The sequence below is a fragment of the Cimex lectularius genome, unplaced genomic scaffold (genome assembly GCF_000648675.2).
Source record: "Cimex lectularius strain Harlan isolate CLEC.00 unplaced genomic scaffold, Clec_2.1 scaffold18, whole genome shotgun sequence".
NCBI classification, from domain to species: domain Eukaryota; kingdom Metazoa; phylum Arthropoda; class Insecta; order Hemiptera; family Cimicidae; genus Cimex; species Cimex lectularius.
The window spans coordinates 162,100-172,092 of record NW_019392764.1 but is presented as its reverse complement, the minus strand read 5'-3'; the positions used below and the strand labels follow the sequence as shown (position 1 = coordinate 172,092).

The following is a 9,993-nucleotide window of genomic DNA, read 5'->3' as shown; positions in this document are numbered from 1 at the left end:
GTTGTTTTTCATAAACAAATTGTCGTTCTTTTCGATGTAAAGTTAAAGTTCAAAATAGATAGTGATTAATTAGTAACAAAAGTAAATATAACTAACGAGAGGCTTCTATTCCTCGACGAATTGCTTGAAAACCCCAAGGTTATCGACACTCTCAGTTAAAATTTGAAGAAATACTAAGATGTGCGAGAAAAAGGGCGACCCGTATCGGGTTAAAAATTGAAAAATGATCTTGTCAAACTAGTTCAATGATTAAGTATGTTGATATCGTACAAGTGATATCACAAGACAAAAACAAATTTTGTTTTATTTTCAAGCCCGCTGCAAATTAAAAATCAATATGATTTAATGTTCCATTGTTTTCAATTTTATGAATTATCAATACATCCTTAATTATTGTTAAAATTTCGTCATCACATTTTGGTTTTAACATTATGGAATAAAACAATCCTAGGGTGTAATAAATATTTTATTGGCTTGTTTTGATGTAATTCATCAAATCTTTTCTTCTCGGTAATTTTCGAACGGCCGTTTTCCCACGTGTTTTTCCTCCCTTTCATATCTTATCCAAACAGTGAAACAAAAACTAAACATAAAAAAATAATACAACCCATTAGCACGGCTGAACAAAGGCTTCATGTGAGCGGAAGAATTGCGCAAGAAGCAAAGTTAGAGGATTTGTACAAAAGCCTGTGGGAACTTTTATAAAACCTTTAAGCTTTTGAAAGACTTTTTTTAGGCAGAGGCAGCTGAACCCACAAAGTTTTTCGCACACAACAATTCAAACCTAGGATAATAATTCTATAAAAAGCTTCACCTTGTATCAGAGCAATCTTCATCATTTATCTACGATTTGTTAGACGAGTAATTTTTCAACAATACCATTCAAGCTAGTATAAGAAAATTGATTTTTCTTTGCGATTTTAATCAATCTCAATTAGTACTGAATAATAAAGATAGATTAATTTGTAAAAGTAATGAAAATGTTAAAAATTAGACTAAAGTTCGATGTAGAAAAACAATGCTTGAAATGAAAAAGCTAGTTTCACGAGCGGGATTTGAACCCACGACCTTCGGCTAAAAACGCAGCTGCTCTAACCACTCGAGGCACTCGGGCACGAATTCCCCATCTCAATCAACAACCTTTCGAATTTTCCTTTTCATGTCAACCAAAACTTACATAAAAAGATTAATTAATCGAAAGAAATAATTTGGTCTATCAGACCACTAAATATTATTTAATAAGTAATTTATTTAACATTTATTAAATAAGAAATTTGAATTTATTTAATTAGATTTCATAAGTAAAACGAAGTATAATTTGCTAACAGCTGCCAGTGGCCACGTCATGTGTCAGCGAGAATCCTGATTGCACGACATTTTAAAATGCCAAAAAGGAGGGAAAATTCTTAGAAGTAATTTGGCCAATCAGACCACTAAATATAATAGATAAAAATATCATTTAAACGGAAAATTTTTACTTGAATATAATCTTTGCACAAGAATCCGTATTTCATATTAATTTTTGTTTCATTAATAACTAATACTTTGGTAGCAATAATTTCACCGCAGTAGAAAAATGCTGTATTTAAATATTCCTCAATATGTGTGTGTGTTTAGTGACCTAAGTTAATGATTATTTAGAGATCTGTCAACGATCTTTATTGAAATCATCTTCAAGGATCAGTTTTGTCTTTTGTGCGCTATGAACATGACACACAAGTATGACACATCTACACGGAAAACAAACACTGAGCCCTGAAGATGATCTCAATAAAGATCGAAACGTGCCACTATAAAGATAATTTTTTTCTAAACCCACGTCACACCAGACCGCATCTCACGATCTCCAAATAATCATTCCTCAAAATGATATAGTATTATAAATAACAATATTTCTGCAACAGTTTACGTTTATTATATTTTTAGGTTATTTAATGAAAAAATCCAAAACCAAATTTCAACCTTTATGAATAAAGGTAGTACAAAACTTGCAATTTTCCCTTCCTACATAAAAAAGACATATGCCAAATAACTATAAAAGCTTTTGTAAATTTTCAATTTGTAAATATATGCTTTTTATATAAAAGCTATATTACTATAAGTTGATAATATTCTTCTTGTTATTTTTTGATATATTTGTTATTATTATTTATTTTAAACAGCTGTACATCTAAATAATCTTTATTCTTATTATTCAAATAAGAATTTAAAAATTATTGTTTTCAGGAGGTGCAGCTTGTAATAAAGTATTCAGGTTTCATTACAGGTAAACTTGTAACGCAAACGGGACAGCAAGTTGTTTATATTCGCCTTCAATAAGCATTCCCCCTTCATTAATGCTTCGGCCGTCGGCACTCTAAATCAACCTTGCCCTGGTTTAAATTAAAATTCGTGAAACCCAGAGAATACGTGGAAAATTTTTAAGTATTCAGTATTCATGCATTTAATATGACACGTGGTCCAAGTCAATAAAGCTTTATTAAAAAAGTTCATTTGTAGCATGTTAATTAAGTATGTTTAGAAAATGTTTAGTAAGTCAGTGTTAAAATGCAGTTATTAGTTTCTTACAAAATTGTATTTCATAGTTTATATATACCGAAAACCTTAATAATATATTAGAAATTTTCTAGAAGCAAAACGTTAGTTGTCAGGATTTCTGTCTCGTTAGTAGGTCGGATCCTGTCAAAACCGTTGGCGTTTTAAGTGTGCCTATTTTGGAACAAAAATTTGTAAAATTGCTTGACTCTTCGTCCACGATACCCAACGAGAATTGCTATACTGGACTAAGATAAACAATCGTCAAAAATCATCTTGAGGATACCCTAAAATATCAGGTTGATCGCAGGGTCGCCGCATTTTCATTCATCTGTGAGGTTCATAAGAATACGAATGGTAGATGTAACAATGTGCCATGTGAGGAAATAATTAGACACAAAATTTAATGTATAATAATGTTTTATGTGAGCGTAAAATCGTAAAAGTGTGTAATCTTTACATCCGGTCACACTATTACCGGGGTATCACCTGACCCCCGTTTTTATCCTTCTTTACCAAATGGGAGTTACTAGGGTAACGCTGTGATTGGACCAAAGGATTCCTACCGGGAGGTTTTTCAGGTAATCCACAATAGGATTTTCCATACCCTTGAAAAATGATAGCCAGAAGGGTTGGTATGATTTTCATTTTTAAAAAATTCCTATAAGAAGAAATTCATGTAAGCAATTTAGCATTCACAAACCGTACTTATTTTTCATTACAAAAATTGTTGATTTTTATACAAAGTGGATTTCAGTTGATCAAATATTCTTAATAATTAATGAAAGGGGATGCTGTACGGAAATTATGGATGTTCAGCTCGTACATCTCAAGTTACCCGGCAGCCAATTATTTAGAGATTAATCATATCTTCAGGGTAATAAATTTGAACAAAGAAAGATGGATTCACTTAATTTGACTTTGCTTTCGTTTTTATGACATTGTCTCCAACCAGCCGGCCAAGATAATGGGATTTATCGTTTTCCGAGAATAATTTATTTAAGTTTTAAGCAAGGCTTTAAGAGAAAAATTACGGCAATAATTTTCTAATTGAAAGATAATAATTAAATTTGCCCCTTTATAATTGGTAAACAATGATTATACTTAATAGGACCTCGAATCACTTAAACATAGTCAGAGGTTTCTAGAATGTACTACATTTACTTTCAACTCCGCTCTTTGCATATTTTAAGCTACTTATAAATTTTATACATATTTCTTACTACTTATATAAAACTTGTTATGTTAACTATTACGAAGTTTGCACAACTTAGGAATTCTCCCGTAATCTACTTAATAATAAAGAATAAAATAAACCAAATTTGAAATTTGTAAACAATTGCTATCAGTAATTCATTTAATTCGTCCGAAGTTAGGTACTTTATATTTTTTATTATTTTTTTATGCGGATTAAAATTGTGAATGATTTTTTGCGAGGGCAGTTTCTCGTTCAACGTTCATAGCTAAGCACGACCAATATTAAAGTAACTGTCAACGGCAAATCTATTTTGGACATTTAGGGACGGGAAGAATTTGTAGAAATGATGAATGATGGAGTGAGTGCGGTGTTCTATCATTTTTAAAAAAAAGATAGTTCCTACTCACAGTAAGTTGTTTTCCCAAGGATCCGGATTTCGAGCCCTTAGCTCATCATCAGGTTGAAGGATTTCTAGACGTCTCTCGACATGAACTGTAAAAGTGAAACCGCCGATACCTCCGCCAACGCGACGTTCCAATGAGAAGCTGGTTTTTTAATGGCGCTCAATTAGATGTCTCAAATTGGCGAACAACGGAAACCTAATGATTCATTTATGGTGGGGTGGCTGAGTCCTGTAAGTTGTTTGCCATACATTGGTGAATTATCGGAAAAAGTACGGGTTCACTTGAAAACAACCTCTCACAACCTAAAGACAAGGTACACAACTTGGCAAAAACCGGGGTTTACCAACTTAATTTTAATGATTGTGATATTAAATATATAGGACAAAGCAGAAGAGAAATAAAACCAGAGTAAAAGAACCTTTGCCTAAATCGAACAAATTTTCGGAATTTAAGGACCATCTAAAAGAAACAAAACATAATTTCAATTCAAATTTAACTACAACAGTGTTACATAGTTTCAACAAAGGGAGAGAACTAGATTGGCTTGAGAAATTTGAAATTAAAAAATGTAAAATTGAACATGGAGATAAATGCATTAATAGTATAATAGATTTTGATCTACCTCGCATTTTAAATATCTACATAAATAATAGTGAACGTTCAAGTAATTAAATTAATTATTTTAATTGTTATTATTTTTATAATAATTTAATAATATTAAGGTATTATTCTAATTTTTTATCTTTTATCTTTAATCACTAATTTACAATTAATTCGTTGTAGAAATCCTTCAACCTGACGATGAGTTAAGGGCTCGAAATTCGGGTGGTTGGAAAACACCTTACTGTGAGTAGGAACTTTTTTTTTAAAAATGAGGGAAGATTTTATGTAAAGGGTTAGTGTCCAAATGGCCAGATTGTTTCCGAGGGGAAACAATATTGCATTCCTCGTCATTCCAGATCTGATTGAAAATGAATAAATGAAAATGAAACAATATGGCCTTTCTGAAAGATTAATAACTCGAACAAAATTGCGTCATGACCATAAAGTCATTTATGAACAAATGTATGCAAAAATGAATGCAGGACTATCAACAGTTTTTCATACCATTAGAATGGACCGTAACTGGATAAATGAGTAGCTCTGAAAAAACTTTCTTGTTTGACGGACCTGGTGGTATGTTTCTGCAGATATTTTATTAAATTTAGTTGAAGAAACCACACTGAGCTGGTAAACGTAAAATGACGGAGGTGCGAAAGAAACAAACGTTTTCATCTTATGAAGCTTCTATGATTTCCCAAACCGTATTAGCTACTATAGTTAGGACAATTATAGATGATTTTAATGACGATCGTGCATTTGCTGGGAATATTTATGTACTGGGTGGTGACTTTCAACAGGTCTTACCATAGTAAAAAAAGGAGGCAGGAGAAAAATTTAAGAAGTACGCTTAAAACAACGTTTATTATGGAATAGCTTTTAGCAATTCCAATTGTCCAAGAATATGAGTGCGGTTAAAGATTTAATTGAGTTTTCAAATTGGTTATTAGATATCGGAAATAATATAATGAAAAACTTGAAATTTCCCAACAAGTGTTATGCGATAATTTAATTGAAGGGTTTTATCTATACGATTTATCTGAACAAGAAATAAATACAGGAGCAATATTAGCAGGTAGAAATTATGACGTGAAATAAATCACTCATCTTATTGTGAAACAACTACCAGAGGAAATTGTTAAGTGCGTTTCCATAGATCATGCTGAGTCATTAGCTGGTGACAAAGCCGACAATTTCAACGTGAACGTCCCATTGAATATTTACAACCAATGACACCTCCTGGTCGGCCTCCTGCAGAACTGCACGCTCGTTGTGCAGTTATGACATTGAGAAATTTATGCACACGGACCCAATTAATGGGAAAAAATTGTTAGGACTATACTACACTGAAAAATATTAAATGGGAATAAAAAGGATATTGTACACATCTCTCGAATTTATTTAGACAGACGAGGATATACCGAAATATCCTTTGTTTTGAAGCAGTTTCAATGCCCAGAGTAGCATTTGGTACGACCATAAATAAGTCGCAAGGACAAAGTTTTGTGACAATAGGCTAGATTATAAATTCAAAAGTCATAATATTTACACATGAATAATTAAATGTTGCTCTGTCGAGGTGTACGTCAAACATGGACATTATAATAAAATGCAAATTAAAACAAAAATGCCTAGAAAATATTGTTTTCGATGAAGCGTTGGTGTAGCGTACAAGTTATTTTTTCTAGCATGCATGCCAAAAGAAGTTTTTGAGCTTATTTATTTAGAATTGCTCTTTTTTTACTTATTGAACAAACATATGATAATATAAAAGTAGAAGGGCTCCCCGCGAATTATAATGAAAATTAGGGGCTCCACCTCCTCCTTCGCTCACAACTGTAGCCTGGTAGCTTTTTTTGCGAGGGGATGACGAACGAAGCGAACATGGGGTGGAGCTCCGAGTTTTCATTATAATTTTATTATAGAAAAAACTATTATAGTAATATTTGTAACAATCCAAATAATTATCCTTTCTTGAAATTTTAAGTATTTAGTTCTCCTTCTTTCTCTGACGCTTAATTTGATTTTCATCCCACTTTTAATTTATTTTTTATATTTTGCTTATTACCCACACAAAAATCCGACACTCTTTGCCTAGGAAATAAAGTGAAGAACGAAATGAAAGGAGGTCATGGGAGGAAATGGCCCTATTTCCTTTTAATAACCCAGCCATTTTTACTTGGTAGCTGCATTTCCGAATACGATTCGAAAGTAGTGGACGTTTTATTATCTAAATCGTAGTAGAAATTAGAAGAAATGTATAATTTTCATTAAAAACACAGCGTTAAAGATTAGTGATTAGTATAAAAAAGTAGACATTCACTAGCATATACACACGATTCTTGAAAAGAAAGGTCAAATAGTTTGCTAATCTGCAATTTTTGAGGTATTTTCGTTATAATCAACATCTTTACAAAATAACTACTTCTGTCAATGAAAGCTCTGAAATAAGCATGGTTAGAAAACATGAACACGCTGTCGTATTATTTATTTGTTTATGTTTTTTTGGTAGGAATAATTTCTTTCTCAAGTTCAACTTCATGCTTATATTTCTTTATTACAATTGATACAAGTCCAACAAAGATTAGAATTTTCTGTTGTTGAATCGCTGTCATATTAAGTCACTATTAAATATATTGACCATAGCTATTTTGCATAGTATAAACTCCCTTTCAGAAATTAAGGAAAACAACAACAAACCAGGCCATACAGAGTATTTCTAATATTTGTAAAGCGTTCGAATTCCACGTGGTCCCTTCCATTTCTCAGGCGAAAAAATTCATTTTAATCATGTTACCACATTGTCAGATTGCATCTGAAACGACAGTATTATTTTTTTCAATAATTCACTTCATCTTAAGTGAAATGTACTCTTCATTTCAAGCATATTGTACTTTGGTCTCTTCCAAACCTTTTATTTGCATGAATTGCAATAACAGACCACAACATTGTTTATCGGAAATATCAGAGGGAAATATTAAAGCAATTAAATAGCTATATTCTGTAGGTTGATGAACCTCCTGTTAGGTTTTTCTAAAAAGGACCTAGATGGCAAAATAGCACATCGTCCACGAAACGATGTGTTTTTAGTATGAATTTTCTTTTTCACACAACACAAGTTCTTTCCATTGTAAAATCAATGATATTAGAAATTAATAAAGTTCCAGAACAAATTGATTAATTTTTGAGTTTGTGGTATACTTTCAAAATGTATGAAAAAACAGAGCAAACTAGTTGAAAAAAGTTGATCACCAGGTCGGCTTAACGTGCCAATTTATTGACATTCTAATAGGAAGAGCAGATTGTACGTAAAAATTATCTTTGGAATCATACTTAGTTTTACAATAAATAATGCGTGAAAAAATAAAAGGTCATACCTTTACATGCAAAGATGAAATATCAAGGTTTTCTACTATAAAAGTTTTGAAAACGTCCTTCTAATTGCCTACAACGTTAAGAAAAACAAGTAAGAACATTTCTTATCCGAATTTTAAGCGAAACATATTTAGCAGACAAGAGTGGTGATTTTCGTATCATTCGTATTATATTTTTAACATATTTTTATATTATTCGCGTTAAATATTGTTATAAGTCAATTAAACTTTATAAACTAAGTATTTGTATAATAATTATTAATATTTTATTATCTTCAATAATAAATTTGGAAATAATTTGTTGTTTGATATTTGGTACAGCAGTACGAGATATATACGTGTGGTTGTTTAGTGAACGATCGTTGTATGTATGTATATATATATATATCCGGAATTCATCTGTTGGGCTAAGATCCCACTCATCCTCGGAGACCTCTTCAAAGTCGGACATAATAACAAACACGACTAGTTAACAATTATAATTTTATTTAGTAAAAAATCAAGGCACGGATGCACTCCCCACTAGCACGCTTAAAATGTTACTGTAACATACTGGAGGTTCTTATTGCTTCTGCCCCCCAAAAATTATGGAGCGCACTCCATGGTCTTTCTAAAAACTGTACCTCCGCGGTTAATTTAGATTCTCTAACCAGTGGGGAGCGTCCAAGACGACACAATGTGTTTGCCTTTCAGGAATTAATAACTTTATAATAATAATAAATAATAATTAACCAACTTTACAAAAATGTGATAAGTAGACAACATAAACATTATAAACATTAATCATTGGGTTTCTTCTCTATCACCGACATATAAATGGTGTTTTTTCAGTGCCTATTTGTCATGAATTCTCAGGCAGGTGTCTAAAGTATNAATGAGTAATCCTGTAAACGTAAACAGAATATTTTATATAGATTTTTTTTAATGAAAACTTAAAATCCTGCATTATTTTCCGGACAACCCAATATATACTACGTTAATATCCTGACATAATGCTTGCCTCTCATTTGTACCTCAGGTTGTTAAATACAGAATAAAAACAAAACATACAGTACATATACATCACCACAAACATAGATGTCTGGTCTCATTCATTCCCCCAGAGTACTCGATATTCCTCGAGGCGGGCTTATAAGCAACCCCTTCCTTTCACGCTAATAAATTACTTGTACTCTCGAGACGTCATACACTCACCCCAGAGGTACTTGATATTCCACGTGGCGGGGTTATAAGCAACCCCTTTTATTCACACTAATAAATTACATTCATGATAATAAATTAACACAAACACAACACACGATCGTTGTATTTTTTTTAAATGAGTAAAAATCAATAAAACCATCTTGTTTTATTTTAAATTCAAATGTGCCATTTATACAACAAACAAAACGAATTAGTACTTACCATTTATTCACCATGAAAAATTTGCCCCTAATTTTTTCCACATTAATCTGAAACAGACGGACAAATAATATATTCAATAACATGGAACATTAAATGAATTGAACATAATTCAAATGTAATTGTTTTATAATTATTAAAATTGCTTAAAAGCCAATGTATTCGGACTTTCATCCCGAAGATTTGCCGGTGCGTCGACCTTCGGGTTTATAAATCAGGGAGTTCACCCACCCGGTTATCTGGCAAGGCCGATAATATTCCCCTTAAGCCAGATGCCCAAGAAATGGTCGCTTTCCGACTAACTTTTTTTTGTCTTTTTTTATCTGAGTGCAATCCTCAAACTTTGTAGGCGGTCACTTCGGTTACTTCTCCGACCTGCTCACAACCTGCGAGGCCTTAGAACGGCCCGTAACGATGTGTAGACGATAACCATCCAGTCCCAAATGGCAGTACTAGGCACCACAGGATTATACATGAGGTG

The 9,993-nt window shown here is 32.2% G+C and overlaps 1 protein-coding gene across 1 annotated transcript in view; it reads right to left on the bottom strand.

The window, feature by feature from the left end:
• LOC106665681 (neuroligin-1-like) overlaps window positions 1-9,564 on the bottom strand; it is a 312,439-nt gene extending 302,875 nt beyond the window's left edge. The window contains exon 1 of the mRNA XM_024227471.1: window positions 9,516-9,564. The gene's annotated coding sequence lies outside the window, so the exon portion shown is untranslated. The remainder of the gene's footprint in view (window positions 1-9,515) is intronic.
• Window positions 9,565-9,993: the final 429 nt, after the last annotated feature.